General features: G+C 37.6%; 1 long non-coding RNA gene across 1 annotated transcript in view; it reads left to right on the top strand.

Moving 5' to 3' along the window:
- The window catches only part of LOC135076371 (uncharacterized), a 183,906-nt gene that overhangs the window by 45,249 nt on the left and 124,033 nt on the right, over positions 1 to 14,624 (top strand). Inside the window, exon 2 of the long non-coding RNA XR_010258249.1 lies at positions 3,042 to 3,100. This is a non-coding gene — a long non-coding RNA (uncharacterized LOC135076371). The remainder of the gene's footprint in view (positions 1 to 3,041; positions 3,101 to 14,624) is intronic.

Below are 14,624 nucleotides of genomic sequence, written 5' to 3'. Positions count from 1 at the left end.
TATACTATTTAGTATTAAGTGAGCATACAAAAAGTCATAATTTAGTAAAATAAGATTTTATTAACTTAAGCTAAGAATAACTTAAGACCAAATTATCTCAAGAATACTTAACTTGGTTTTGGATATTCTTAATTTGCTTAAGTAGTGCTCGATGAAGAATATAAACTCTTAAAGAGAGAAATCTCTATCCTAAGTTTATTTGGTTTTAGCTTAAGTGTAAATTTAGATAGAGTTAAGACAAGTAAGATTTTACCATTAATACCAATTGCTACTTGGGACTACATGGCTGAAACTGAACTATGAATATCTATTATTTCTTCCAGTGCAACTAGGGCCTTTTTCTCTTGCAACTTGTTATTTTATTTCACTTGAGTGGTTTATTTTATACAGCTACAGACAATGATCTTGTGCACGAACGACAGCACATCAAGCTGAATTCGATGGAGTCTTACCCCATTGCAATACAGGCTATTCTGCAACAAAAATGTAAAGTTTTCAATGCTGTCAACTGTGCATAATGTGAACTACGCTTATCTATATCTACTGAATTCCATATCACCGTAACCTTCCCTATTTTGTTTACTTAAGCACATTGTTACTGCTCTTCCGGTTCTACCCTTATCGCTTAAGGCTGGCCCTAGCGTGACCAACGCGGGAGTAGCCTGCCCTATCAGTTGCATGCCCGTTTATAGCCCTTCGATTAGATCGGCGTTTCTTTTTAATTAGACGGTTTATAGGCGGCTTTTATGACGGCTTTTTCTTGATGAATTAGGGGGTTTTCAATAATCTTAATGGCCGTATCGATTATAGCTTTTTGTTCCGTATTTGATTTGGATATGTCTTTGGTCGCTGACATAGCCCGACGGATTAGCAAGCTGAAGTGGCAATGGGCAGGGCATATAGTACGCAGAACTGACGGCCGATGGGGCAGCAAAGTTCTGGAATGGAGGCCGCGTACCGGAAAACGCAGCGTGGGACGTCCACCTACAAGGTGGACCGACGACATCGTAAAGGTAGCAGGGAAGCGCTGGATGCAGGCCGCTACCAATCGATCAACGTGGAAAGCATTAGGGGAGGCCTATGTTCAGCAGTGGACGTCCTATGGCTGAAATGATGATGATGATGATGATGATGATGTCTTTGGTGGAAGGATTTATACTATTTCATGCATGTTCTTCATGGAGGCATATTAGGAGAGAAATCACACTATGGGTTGCGCCGGAACGGTGTCGCTGCGTTGTCTTACATAGAAAAATGTTTGCAATTCGGTGCCATGGATAGATTTTTAACGTTTGTTAAAGTAAGATGGTGCCACCCAGCCTTAGAGTAATAGCACTCCATTGGAACCCTTTGGGTAAGGAAGTCTGAAAAGCGAAAGAGCTCTGGTTTTCTTGAATGCTGCTAAAAATAACAAGAAAAATGTCCGTTGAATCCTACGCTAAGTAAGCTTATTAACACTTTTAATTTCAGAAATGAATTTACTCGCTCCCCTCAAATAGAAGCGGGGTTTGAACAGGACTGAAAAACCCTGAAAAACCTTTTTCAGCACTCGACTGTGGTGGGATTTGTCCTTTGTGTTGAATTTTCGCATTTATCTTGCGCTTAGCTCAGAGCAAATATTGTGAGATAGTAGCGAGACTGTATAAAACGAGTGCAAATAAAATTGTTCCGAATGAAACTTGCTTTGCTAATCTGCGTGGCTGCTAAATGGTGGAGAATGTAAACCTTGTATAAAAGGGACATCCAACTGACACATAGGACGGTATGTAAATACGCTACCACCAAGCGCATAGCGACTTTTACAATTTTGAATTCACTATCTCTACTCGCATTTAATTGAAAGCGACTGACTATTGGACTTGCAAATTAACTGTGTTCCTCAGCTAAGCCATTTTTTTTTTAATATAGACTTAGCACCTATCTGGGGGTGAATAGGTTCGATTTGTCGGCCGTTTGGTGTAGTGGTTCGAAACGGATTTACTATTCCGGAGATAGCGGGTTCGATTTCCGCACAGTACAAACATTTGTGTGCATGAACATTTTTGTTTGTATTAGACTGGGTGTTTTCTATGTATAATAAGTATGTATTTACAAAAAAAAAGTATTTAAGTATGTTTATATCCGTTGTCTAGTACCTACCCATAGTACAAGCTTTGCTTAATTACTAGGACTAGAAGTGCAGTGTAAAATGTCCAAGGATATTTATATTATACATATATTTATATTTAGAGGTGAGGAGAGGCGCTTTGTTAAAATAAAACTTTAAAATAGGTTACTTGTTCAATTTCTGTGATTTCAATTGGGGAGATTTGCTAGGATGTTTATATCGGACATATTATTATTTGGCTCGGAATTGTCCGTCCAACTTTACGTCACCCGCTTTAAAAATGTTTTTCTTGAAATAGCATCGCACGAGCTAGTTCCTAGACGATCAGCGTATAGGGCTTCGTAATCCCCTGCCTTACGTGCTGAGGTTATTGACTCTGCCTTTATGGCCCAGGGGACAGTTTTCCAGGGTATTTGGGGGGCATCCTCATTGAACCCAGGGGAAATGATGCTTAAAGTTTAAAAATGTTTAACGTTTAGATAACCAGCAATGTTGATCGAGATTAAACTGACTGTGAAGTTCTTTTAATTTAGAATCTCGCTCATTTTGATACGTTGCTAGATAGCCCAAAAATTAGTTAAGTTTAAAATGAAAAACATGCAAGCGCAAGCAATGTTGAAACCAAAACAAAATTTATTTTGAATGAACTACGCATTTCAAATAATATACAAGTTCTAAAGGGATTAAACCACAACCCTTTATAGCTAACAGTTAATTTGTGAACTATAAAATAGAGTAAAGGTCCAAATTAATGGGTTGTAAGGGTTTAAAGTGTAATGCACTTGCTCGTATAGACTAAATAATAAACTCTAAAGGAATTTCACAACATTATAGGATAAATAGACTGTGGTGAGACTTAGCCTTGATTAAAGTGGAGAAAATTTACTATTGGGTGCAAGGATTTTTTTATAAATGTATTTTTTTATTATTGCAGGTACTTGAATCGAGGTGCGTGTCTTCATTGCTGTGTGGAAAAGGATTCATCCAACAAAGGTAAATTTACTATTAAGAATTTACAGACTAAATTAAAAAAAATACTTCTTACTCTATTGTTCTGTGTTCATATCTGGGGTTGAAACTATAGTAGGTATATAAGGTCCTAGGCCATCCATCCATAGGACCATCTCACTTGAAGAAACGTCAAAAGTGTGTCAAACCCCATACAAAAAACACTGGTTAATGTTATAGTTACCGTTAATGTAAGATGGTGTAACTGATCCCTAGTTTTAACATCAGAGTTACTGTTTCGTGTTGTGTATTTCAGTACACGCCACTAGTTAAGCTGTAAGTAGCGGAAAACTTCATACAAAGTTACTCAACTCTACCTAAAGTTTCGAACGTCTTGCATCTTAAATCGGATTGTTTGTCAAAAATCAATTAATTTACGAAATACAGTATGTTAAAGGTACAAACACGTTCCAGCACTTTCACATTAAACCAGAAGACACCGCAAGTAACAACTAGTGTACGAAACTAGTCAACCCCTGTGAGGGTCAACCGCTAATCGAATTTATGCGTATTGCCTCACCTGACCGCCCCGAAAGAGGGCCTTTGGATAGGGTGCGTCGACAAATGGTATCGATTTTTTTATCCACAACGAGGAAGCTTTTGGCCTGTATCTCACCTGATGGTAAGGCCGTAATGGCTGAAGGTGGAAGCGAGCTTCACCCGGAATCCTCAACCACGGAGGAACTGGCTATCTTACCTCTAACTGCCGGAACACAACAATGCTGTTAACATTATTGTTATGGTGACAGACTTAGGTAAGATTGTGATAGCTAGCCAGGCGGACTTAGAACAAGTCCTACCTACCAAACCTAACAGAAAAATCTGTCCCCACTGGGAATCGAACCCGGACTGCGTCTGAAGCAGGTGGTCTTACCACTAGACCACAGAGGCGGCTCACGATGGAATAGTAACATAGCTAGTGCAACGTTCAGGTGAATATTTTCTCTTGTCAGTCCAAGGCGATAGAGTATCTTTGGACAACTGCAAAAAGTAATCGAATTTATGCGTATTGCCTCACCTGACCGCCCCGAGAGAGGGCCTTTGGCTAGGGTGCGTCGACATTAAAATGTAGGCAGGTATCGGTAGTCCAAAAGTAACACAGCTGGTGCAACGTTTATCAGACTCTACAGCGTCACTAGATGTAACTTTCAAGAACTAAATCTTCACAATTTTTTTACGCACTCGTTCGCGGATGTGTTTTGAGTAAACTCATGGTAAAACTACAGGTGAATATTTTCTCTGTCTGTGACAAAAACTGCCATTTGAAAAATCTGGGATAAGAGTAATGCCTATATCAATTGGGTTTTTTGGTTGAAACTGAGTTAAGTAAATTGTTAAAGCTACATAAATTATTTATTTTTGGTACGTACTTAATATTGGTACTGGGTCTACATTTTACATCAATCTAGCTTGATAACGATAGTGTGTAATTTTATCGATTAGGTACTTTTCAGCACTGTTATTTCGCAGTTTTTTTAAGCATAACAAGGCAGGTATTTGACCGCAATCGCACCTGGTGTTATGTGAGATGCAGTCTAGGATTGTACATATTATTATCTGCCCTGTAAGAGATCTTAAATCGATCGACAGCTTTGCTGTAAAAAAACACATAGCCTGAGGGTAATAAGATTGAAAGCAACGTACCTAGCAGGTTTTTACGACGCGTGTCACGTAACAGACGAATTTCCTTTTTTAATTAAAAACAAAACATGGTGATAGAACACTTTTTGGTGGATTAGATTGTGTTACAATGGATATCGGTGTCGTTAACTTTATCCTACTCACTTTGAGTAGTATAACATTTTGTGAAACCTTTTCAGTTAGGTTTAGAATCCGTTAATTATAATGTTATCTGCACCTAAATGAAATAGAACTAATAATAATATTTAAAAAACGACCTTGTCGTACCTAGTTACTAATAACACAGGAAAGCTTATCATAAAGAGAAAAGATTTGATTTTTTGTATTCAATTTGAAATTTGAATTGAAAAATTCTACTCTATTTCTGATTAGCATAGGCGGTACGATGTTCGCCGGGTCAGCTAGATAGTTAATTCAACACTCTTATTCTAAATTAAAACCGGCCAAGTGCGTGTCGGACTCACGCACAAAGGGTTCCGTACCATTGATTTATGAAATTATTTTTTTTTTTTTTAAGTTAAGTTATTTGTATGAAAGATTACGCGGTAATAAGCGGTTTTCGATTTACGAGGTATTAAAAAAAACTACTTACTAGATCTCGTTCGAAACAATTTTCATTGGTAGTTTTTATAGTAATTTACCTACATTATATGTTTTTTTTTAGATTTTTCATTTTCTTATTTTAGAAGTTAGAGGGGGGGGACCAACTTTTTTCCACTTTGGAAGCGTCTATCACGCAAACTATTCGGTTTAGAAAAAAAATATTTCAGAAACCTACACGTACTCGTATGTGTTTGATGAAAGAAAAATTTTGAGTTTCAGTTCTAAGTATGGGGAGCCCCCAATATTTATTATTATTTTATTATTATTGCATCAAAATCTTAATGCGGTTCACAGAATACATCTACCTACCAAGTTTCCAACAGTATAGCTCTTATAGTTTCGGAAAAAAATGGCTGTGACATACGGACGGACAGACAGACATGACGAATCTATAAGGGTCCCGTTTTTTGCCATTTGGCTACGGAACCGAAAATGTGATCAAATAATCCTAAAACCAATTGACGACAGAAAATAAATGTAATGGAGATCATAAAGGATGCGATCTAAGTCTAATATTTCATTTCAGACATGACACTATAAAAATTTTATAATACACGTTTATTATGGAATTTCAGCAGCAACAATCCTGAAAAAATGTTAAGTGTGTTTAAAGTTATATACAAGCATATATGAACGTGGGATGAAGAATTATTTCAGAGGCCATTTGCTTAAAAAGGCCATTCAGATGAAACGCAGTTTATTTAGCGTTGTCCGGTTTAATCGTTATTTTTGCATAACCACTTTCAAATTTTTCCGACGACATACGGGTGAGTAGTTTGAACGGGCCCGCTTTGAAATAAGTTTGTTTAACGTGAAGATACGAGTGAGTAGTAATGTTAATGGTTAAAAAATCCGTAGAACGCCAGCAAATCTTTCAAGTTCTGTAAGCCTTCAAGCAGCTTTCTAAATAAATAAATGAGTACAAGATTTGCCTGTTCATTATCTAATTGCCATTTACCAAGTTTAATAAACCCGTATTTTCATGTTCTTATTGAACTTTAAAAAAAAATGTTTGCTGAGCTCTATTTTATTCACACTTTCAACCTAGTTACTCACACCTCCTTTATTGTGTTAAATCATTAACAATGCTAGTCTAAAAATAAGAAAATTAAATTAATGGTCGTTACTTAACTCAGGCCACGGCGAGTGACTGCGGAACAGCTGAGTAATGGAACAAATGAAAGAACTGAGAACTGATTAATTTGGGAATTGAAAACGAAGTGAGAAAAAAGATTGCTTTGTCATCGTATAGTACCTCCTTTTTCTATCTAGATTTGAAAAAAATGAAAATGAAAATGAAATATTTTATTCAGCGACACAAATCAAAAATATTTAACAAAAGTAAAGAGAGAAGGTAATGTGCGTGTCACCGAAACGGTATCCACTCAGCATCATGTCGAGGTGTCGTAAGGGACACCACGACGCTGGTCTTCCGTGGATACTCGGAGGGCAAGAGGCACTGCTATAACACAGCAATACTACTCCGGTTTGTATTATCTTTCGAACAAAAATAATTATGTCTGGTCTGTAAGTAGTTAGTTGTTTAAGATGTACTTTGGCGTCTCCACATAGCAGTTTCATAGCGATGGTAGAGCCCAAAAGATTGAGATATTATACTATGTAAAGAGCCCGTTATGGGCTACTTTTTAAAAATATTTTTACGTTCTTACGAGTATGTGCCTAATTGACCAAACTTTAATTAAGAGATATTTTATTTCAGTAATAATATTATGTTTAAATTGCTAAACTGAATTTTAATCTAACCCTTCTAGAGCATGCATTAAACGCGTTAATCTCATGAGATTTATTTATTTTTGGGCAGCGTTATTTCGCCGGCCCGCCCCACTTAGTCTCCCGTGTGTTTCCAGTAAAGCTCTTTGGAGGGCCGTGAATACATTTACATATGAAACGCTATATTTCGCGAATCCTCCAGCCAGGGGACTGCACCTACGGTGTAAATGCTAGCAGATATGAATAAATAATTGAATTGTCTCTACCATGACGTAACAAGCAGACAATATTTATGGCATGGGGCTTTCAAAATGGTTATAGATTTAACTGATAATTTGAACCATAGGGTACCTAGATACAGGGTGTCCCAAAAAGTAGTGTCATTACGAAGCCCAGAGGTAGAGCATCACTAGGGCTGCCCGGATCACCCCCATGATGTTCCGTAATTGTTGATAGTTTAGGTGATACACTTCAGAAGTCGCAGTGCACTGTACTATCTGTCTATCTAGCGTAGGTTATGGCGCTAGATACCTACAACTACTAGAGCACCTTATTTTACGAGTTATAGAAAAGTTCTTTCCGATTATTCATTCATTTCATTAAAATATTTTGTATATAAAATATGTATAAAATACATTGTAACTAACTTAGCCTAGATTGATCCTACTAGATGCAAGCACAGCATGCACATTGCACACAGCACGTACCTACATACATTACTTAAACTAGGTACTACTGCAACGCCACTACTAATATGACATAAAAATACCTTAAAATCTGGCTTAAATTAATATCAAGAACGTGTAAAGGTGCTCGAACTGAAATTATCTTAGCGAAAACCGAATAGTAAACAAAAGAAGGCCGCTTCACCCACATACAATTCAAAGTTCGTTCACCTTTATTTCTCTTTCAAGAAGTCTAAAATCACAATAACCATTTATCGATGAGGCGTGCAAAACTGGTCCTTATTTCTTCTAGTGAAGAGCCGAGTTGTGTAGAAGATGCACCCAAACAGAAACAGCGTCTCTTGAGAACGAGGGTGGTATAATTTGAACAAACAATGTATTGCAAAATGACCGAGGATCGGCTGCCGTAGCCCCTGCCTAGGGACCCATAGATCCTCAAACTTTACTGAACGAATGACCGAACGATGAGCGAACGAAATATTGAGTTTCAACGGCGAAAGTTTGGTGATTTATCGTCTGGTGTTTGAAATATTTTTTGAAACGCCAGATTTAGAAGTTTGTTTTGAATAAATAAACGCGAATAGAGAAAGTTTCCATCGAAAAACTTTCCAATCAAAAATATAAAAATGTGTTTAAGTTTATTTTCTTCGTTTAAAACAGATGTCTTATTTTCGTAATCTGAATATCAACAAAACCTTTAGAAAATTATAATAAACACTAATTTCAAAAATAGGTAATGTTTCGAACACTTGAAAACAACACTTTTACTTTATTTTAATGAAAAACTGTTTCTAGAATGGTATATAGCACACAACGATATACGTTTTAATCTTAATAACCTACTTAACTATCATAATTACATGAAATAACGCCAAGCAAGTATACTTAACATTCTTAAAATGTAAATTGCAGGAGCGTCGATTAATTAATTTCGTAAACTGACGAAGTTTGTTTTTATCTCGAACGAGTTTGTAACGGAGCGCTGCTGCTTTTAAAGGATTAAGTTTGTGAACTGTGTGTACAACGAAATTGCAGAGCTAATAATGATTCATCTTCTATGTAATAGGTTTTCAATACCTATAAAATTATTGATCATTATTATAATTGAATAAGAATAATTAACAATAACACTGACAGATTGCCATTTCTGCTCGCTAATCCGTCGGGCTACATCAGCGATTTGAGTTCGCTTACGGATCTCCTCATTTCTGATACGATCTCGTAAAGAAATACCAAGCATAGCCCTCTCCATAGCACGCTGTGCAACTTTGTTATAAGGCCTAGGTATAGTGAGTCACTACCAACTGGCCTTTGTGGAAATCATTGGGGGAGGCTTATATTCAACAGTGGATGTCCTATGGCTGAAATGATGATGTTGATGACTGACAGAAAACAAATTAATAATCTATTATTGTGCTTACTTGCTTACTTACTTAGTTTTGTATCTTTTCACTTCGTTCGTTCGTTCCTTTCATTCAGCTAAATGATGTTCAGGGCTGGACAAAGACCTTCCCTCAAGGGTTTCACAATGACCGTACCTGGCCGCATCCAGGTGCGTCCCGCGACCTTTACCAGATCGTTGGCCTACCCAGGTCCTTTTAAATTTAAGTCGACTACCTATTGTTCAAAATAAGCGTCCAGAACTTCAACGCCAGAATCTGAATCAATAACAATTTGCAAATCACCTCCTAGACAATTCATAGACCCTTCGCAATTCGCTAATACAAACGGAGTCTGAAATGTGACATTATGTATGCTAATGATATTGGGCCGCCTGCTTATTGGGCCAGAAGCGTTCGTTCAATATAGCGACGTCGCGAACAAATACCTCGTTTCAGATGTAGGTTAGCCTTTGTCTGCCGAGACTGTCAGACCTATGCTTGTTTACGGTTCGGGAATTTCGTTTGTTTATTGTATGCCTTTATTGGCTCGAAATGGTGATCAAACGATAGCAGTGGAAACATGTTTCTAAACTTCATTGGAACGCCTCAGCATAGCTGATGTGTCGTTAAGATAGAGAGATACAATGCCGATTAATTTTGAATCGCTTTCATTATTTTGTAATGAATGACATGAATGTAAATTACAAATTCAATCGAACTAAGTAGTGTGGCATTTTAAACAGATATTAGGTAATACATGCAAGTTTACAAAAAATATTTGATATTCTGTCGACTGTATAACGGCTATAAACGATACATCATTGTCATTGTTAGATATAATATTGCTAGCATTTGTTTTTGTCAATAAATCCTGATAATCCAAACAAATGGTCTGTAAAAGTTGAAAACTGTCAAAAGTGCAAGATAAACAGACAAAACTCTGTCATTCTGCGTCTACGATAACTTTTCTCCACAATAACTTTATGCCGCCCTATCGCCGAAACTTCTTTGTGCAGCCGCAAAATAAATAAGCGATTTGTTCACGGAGTGACGCACAATGGGCCATGAAGTTTGGGAGCCGCTGACAATGACCCTCTCAATATTTCACGCTACATTGCATCCCGGGGTAATATCGTCGCGGTGTATTTTGCGCGTCCCCTTCTTTAGGGCTGTCAGAGGATTGGCTGAGAGCTAAATATTGGCTCTAAAACTACTTGAGTGGGTGCAAAGTTCATACTGATTGAGGTAACGTTTGAATAATTAATATTTAATTGCATTGGCATCAGGTAATTGAAAAAATAAACCCTGCATTACTGTATCCAGAAAAACTGGATTGCCATGAGAACGAGCCCTTATAGAACGTAATTAATTTTTCTAATCAGATATTTACATGACAGCATTTTTGCACTCTCTAGTCCAAACATCTAATCAGAAGCATGTGAAAACAAATTCCACTAGATCTGGATCTAAAGATATCCTTTCCTTAGCAGTAAAACACACTTCGTGTGTGTATAAGAAACAATATTCTACATTCTTGCATACATTATTGATAGTACATACTATTAAGCGAGTAAAATGTAATATAGTGCAATATCCTACCTATAATACCTAATAAATAATATAATAAAATATATAGTATATAATTGTACAAAATAATATTATAATTTATATTAATATTAAGGAAAATTATTACCATTAAGCATTATTTTGTAATTGTTAATGTTAGATGTTAACTAAGTATTAAATGATTGTAACTTTGCTACACCCTCACAGGATCAATGTATGAATGCATGTATATCTGTATGTGCTGAATATGTTAATGCAAATGAATAAATAAATAGTACAATCTTTGGATAAAATTTTAATCTTTTGCTTTAAAGTTTATATTTGGCGTGGACAGCCCTAGTAGCTGGATCGTCGAACGCCTGCCGGACATTCCCGGCGTTGTTTGCGCTGCTTTATGAAGATTGCTCAATATTGATGGCCAGGAACTCCTAGTTTTTGCTCAAAACTTCGCGTAATTCGTAAACAAAGGAGTTTGCTTGAAATAATACGTCAGGATATGAGCTAGTATGCGCAGTTTATTTTATAGGTAAAACGATAACGTAGGTATACAGGGTGACAGGGAAACTCGACCTATTCCTTGAAAGGGATTATACTAGAGCAGCGGTTCCCGAAAGGTGGTCCGCGGAACCCTGGGGTTCCGTGGAAAGGCCGCAAGGGTTCCGTAAAAAATATTATCCCACGTTTCGTGACCGACGTTGTTCGCTCGCACCGACTTGTTTACGCACAAGGGAGGGGCAGGGCATGCGGGCGGAGTAGTACGGGGATTCCGCTAGGAAAAGTATAAACAATTAGAGTTCCTTGGCAAAAAAAAAATTGGGAAACCCTGTACTAGAGGTCATTAGCAACAAATTAAGACCAGTGAACCAGGGGTCAAATGGGATGGTTACTAACTTATTAGATTTTTTGGAAATTTCTAGTTTTCATGTTAATCGATATGAACATGTATGGAAGTACGAACATTGCACAGATTTACAGACCTTTAAGTACAAGAGACACCTCGTTCCCAAACTTCCGTCGTAAACTCGAACATAAAAATATGCATATACAGGGTGTTATATCTTCGCGAAACGCGGCAATAAAAAATAAAATCGCCCATTAAACTTTATCTACGAAGACACAAGGACGTAAATATCAGCACATAAATTTGCGTTTTCAGGCGCTTATTGCTGTGGTTATGCTTGATGTTATTATTTATGAAATATGGGATTCGAATGCTGGTTTTTGTGGGAGGTTCCAAGTACTAACTGGTATGCTTATGTTTAAATTTACAAGGCTTGAATAAGTATCATCATCATTCCTGTTACAGGTACTTATTATGTCTGTTTAAAGTTATTTCATTAGGAATAAGTTAACATACAGCAGATAAACAGCGTTAGTGAACAGTAATAACTCCATTAAAATGCTACTGTAATACCGTAAAAAATACAAAGTGAACTAGGTATAATTATGAGAACTAATCGTTGTACAATTTGTGCTCATTTAAGGCTGAGTTGCACCAGCTAACTTTGACCGTAACTTTGACGATAACCGGTGTTTTTGTATGGAGTTTGACAGATTTTTGACGTTTGTTAAAGTCAAAGTAAGATGGTGCAACCCAGCCTAAGAGTTATAAGGGCTGAAGAATCGCTGTTAACTCCAATACAGCTTCCTTATACAGGTTTCAGTATCCAGGTAAACCATATACGGCTGCTGTAAGCCTCTTTTTTGGGGTACTTGAGACTCTTTACTTCACCTTTTTAAAGTAATTATTAAACAAAAGAGAAGTTTATAGCTTTTTTTAGATTGACACGTGAAAAAAGACACCGAACGAAGTAGAGGTAACTTATTTATGACGCAAAAATTGTCTGACTTCACAAAAAGTACTTCTTAATCTGAATTTTATTACTCATAAACCAGTGAAACTTCGTGTAAATGTGCTATTAACTACTTCACATAGGGGCGAAGTCCCTAAGGCTGTAAATTAATTTGGCCAAACTGCCAGCCCAGCTGATTACATTGGTCGGCCATGTTGCAATATATTCGCTCGTAGTTTGGCCATTTTGTGACTTACTGAAAATTACTTGAATAGATTGCTATTCATTTTAAATCTATTTTTATAGTTGAATAGCTTTGGACCCAAGCTTTAGGTCATAATCCATTTTTACCTACTTGAGTATTTTTTACTTTCACTTATTTACTCTGTATATGAAAAAAAACCGATTGAATTAATGAAGAACTCTGTAACTAAAAAAAAAAACATGAAATCATCTGGGAATGATCATACGGATGAAAACGGATAAAACATCTATATACGATCAACTATATTTAATAACATGTCGGGGGTTTCAATTTAATGGTTTTAATTCGAGCGAAAATAAAATTATGGAATATAATATGTTAGATATGCAAGCTGCATATCCATCCAGTATTTTAATAGCAAAGACGAAAATATTTGAAAAGCAATAGAAGATAGTACTATGTAGAGCGAGAAAACTATCAATATAAACAAAAGAATCGCAGCCAACGAACCCTGCTGCATAACGTCGTCCTTTAAGTTTTCAAACTGCAATAAATTCTTGCTTACTACAAACTGCAGAACATAAGAGGACGGTTTCGTACACTACGGAGCCAGGCTGAGTGCCCAAACGATGATGGCTGAGTGCTCGCACCTGAGACTTGAGGGTAATTAATTTCTATGATTCTCGCAAGTACCGTCGTTTTTCAACTTTGTTATTTTGACGTTTTGGAGTTGTGAAAGTGGTTGGCGCTGAGTTTAAAACTAATGTACAGCCAGCAGTATCTATGTAACAAAATGGCATCTACCTAGTTATAATTAACTAGCGGCCGCCCGCGACTTCGTACGCGTGGACCTCGTTTTACTCCATTAGGGGTAGAGTTTCGTAAAATCCGCTCTTAGCATCTATAGCGCATACATTTTAAATTTCAACTCTCTTACTTTAAACACATAGGACTTTCATAATATAAACTTCCAACCCTCCTTTTATCTCCTTAGCCCCCGTAGTTGATTTCTAATGATACATTTTCAGTAAATGTACCACCTCCACCACCATCATTTCTGCCATAGGACGTCCACTGCTGAACATAGGCCTCCCCCAATGCTTTCCATGTTGATCGATTGGAAACGGCCTGCGTCCAGCGCTTCCCTGCTACCTTTACGATGTCGTCGGTCCACCTTGTAGGTGGAAGTCCCACGCTACGTTTTCCGGTACGCGGCCTCCATTCCAGAACCATTCTGCCCCATCGGCCATCAGTTCTGCGTACTATGTGCCCAGCCCATTGCCACTTCAGCTTGCTAATCCGTCGGGCTGTCAGCGACTTTGGTTCGTTTACGGATCTCCTCATTTCTGATTCGATCTCGCAAAGAAACACCAAGCATAGCCCTCTCCATAGCACGCTGTGCAACTGAGCTTCTGTATAAGGCCTATAGTGAGAGGCCACGTTTCCGAGCCATAAGTTATCACTGGTAACACACATTGGTTATACACTCTAGTCTTCAGGCATTGAGGTATTTTGGACGAAAAGATGTTGCGTAGTTTCCCGAACGCTGCCCAGCCGAGTTGGATTCGACGATTGACCTCCTTCTCGAAATTGGACCTACCTAGCTGGATCGTTTGTCCGAGGTAGACATACCTACTTGTCGACAATCTCGAGAGTTGAGCTCCCAACTGAAACTGGGTAGGGCGCAACATGGACATTCGGCATAAGCTTCGTTTTGTCCATGTTCATCCTCAGGCCTACCTGTTGGGAAAATCGATTAAGGTCTTCGAGCATTGTGCCAAGATCTTCCAACGATTCTGCCATGACCACAATATCGTCGGCAAACCGATGTGTACACAGTACCACAGTGTACCGAACAGTATATGTACACCTCCACAATATCTAGAGATCATAGTGAGCATA

This window comes from Ostrinia nubilalis, chromosome 11 (genome assembly GCF_963855985.1).
Source record: "Ostrinia nubilalis chromosome 11, ilOstNubi1.1, whole genome shotgun sequence".
NCBI lineage: Eukaryota > Metazoa > Arthropoda > Insecta > Lepidoptera > Crambidae > Ostrinia > Ostrinia nubilalis.
The sequence above is the reverse complement of the archived record's forward strand: the minus strand, read 5'-3'. Positions and strand labels throughout refer to the sequence as shown.